Raw genomic sequence first — 1,938 nt, forward strand, 5'->3', positions numbered from 1 at the left:
TATCAAATTTTTATATTAATATATTAATGTCTAAATTTTCAATAATTTATTTTTAAAATATATTTGCTCGCGCGGCGCTTATGTGACGAACGTTATTTTTTCAGTGCAAATATATTGCACATTATTCTTAAAATTTAGAAGGCTGACATCTATATTTTTGAGTTTTAATAGTTAACTAGTTAATTTTAGTAATAGTAGTACATTTCTTTGGTTTTGCTATAGTCTACATTTTTTCCTGACAACTTTCAGTACATTTATTTTTTTCTTAATATTGTTCTTTTTCTATACACACGAATAAAAATATATACACTATATCTCTTTCGTCGATCTTTCAGTTTGTGAAAATAAATTTAAAAAAATAAATAACTGCATGTTTACGGAAAAATATAAAAAATTGAATTTATATCATATTATTTTTAAATTATTCTTATTTTTGACAATGTATCTAAATTATTTCAATTTTTTAATTTCTTGTAATTTCTTGAAATGAAATTATAAAAAATATATTTTTTAATCGATTTTTTTCCCTTTAATATGACACTGGAAACAAACGATTTTTTTAAATCTTGCAATCGATTACGAGAATAGCAAATCTTTCTTTGTCAATACACGAATGTCGTTTGATCAATATGCAAGTTTCGAAGAACAATAGTTCAGAAGTGTAAGACACAGGATTCTCTACAGTCAGGACAAAAGTCCTCTCTAGGGGAATGTCACACTATTGGGTTCTGTGCTTCCGACTTTCGAAATTCGATTTATTTTCACCGGAGAGCTAGATACGTGACTGACATCGGAAGGTTCGTGAAACCTGAGAAGACTAAGTTAGCGGATTACTTTTTAACTTTGCTTTTGTATAGCGCTTCTCTAGTGAAGCTTAACTTCCAGTCTCGAAAGCTTTTTGTTGGCTTAGCTTACTTACTACAAAATTTTTTATTGTATTCGTCTAAATTTTGGATTTTTCTGTAAAATTGAAAAGATGCTTTAAATATACCTTTAAATATGGAATAGAAATAGTGGAAAGAATAAATTAAATAAAGCGAGACATATGATTTAATGTGTTTTAAAAATTAAAGATTAAAAACTTTTTCTGAATTATGCCCGGTTCCACCAACATAGATTAATTTTAATCTCGGTTCAACTTACTCTTTATCTTTTTCTAAGAAAAAATTTCTAGTTCTAAGAATTAGAACCGAGATTAAAGTAAATCTATGTTAGTGGAATTAAGCATTAAAAAGTTTTTCGTCGTGAATAAATTCTGGAAATTTTACTTTACAATTTTTACTGGATTTTATTTTCGCTTTTTTTTTCAGAAATAGATGTTTACATAAGCCAGAAAGCATAAAATAGAAATTTAAAGAAATTAAGAAAATATAGTGTCAGACTACTTCAAATTCTTATCAAAAGTAATTCATTTATATATTACATTTAAAACAAATTGTTCATATTTCTTTTCTTTGCCCTCTTTGCATCATAATTATGATAAAATAACATTTTAACATTGTTGAACTTTAATAAAATTTTTGATGAAGATTTTCTCCCGTGATAAGTTCTCCCTTTGTTTCTATTCTATAAACACGTTTACATATATTTATATAAACGCATTCTTTTTTCATCTAGAAATATTCAATTTTTTAATCATCAAGACATTTAATGTTTAAAAATAAGAATCTGTAGTGAAGAATAATTTCCCGATTTCTGAAAAGAAAATCTTTTAAATTTCTCAAATGTATTATTCTAATCAAATTTAGGTTTATAATTTGCATTCTTTTTTTATATTTTTGATTACTACATTGTTTCTTTTACGACAAAACTTACAAGATTCAAGATCGATGATGATATACTTAATACTAATTTTTTATATCACGATAAAAGGAAACTTCTGTTTCTGCTCTTAATCTATCAATTTATACATATAATCTAAGAACATTAATCTAAGAA

This window comes from Pogonomyrmex barbatus, unplaced genomic scaffold (genome assembly GCF_055798465.1).
Source record: "Pogonomyrmex barbatus isolate J1 unplaced genomic scaffold, ASM5579846v1 scaffold1, whole genome shotgun sequence".
Classification (NCBI taxonomy): domain Eukaryota; kingdom Metazoa; phylum Arthropoda; class Insecta; order Hymenoptera; family Formicidae; genus Pogonomyrmex; species Pogonomyrmex barbatus.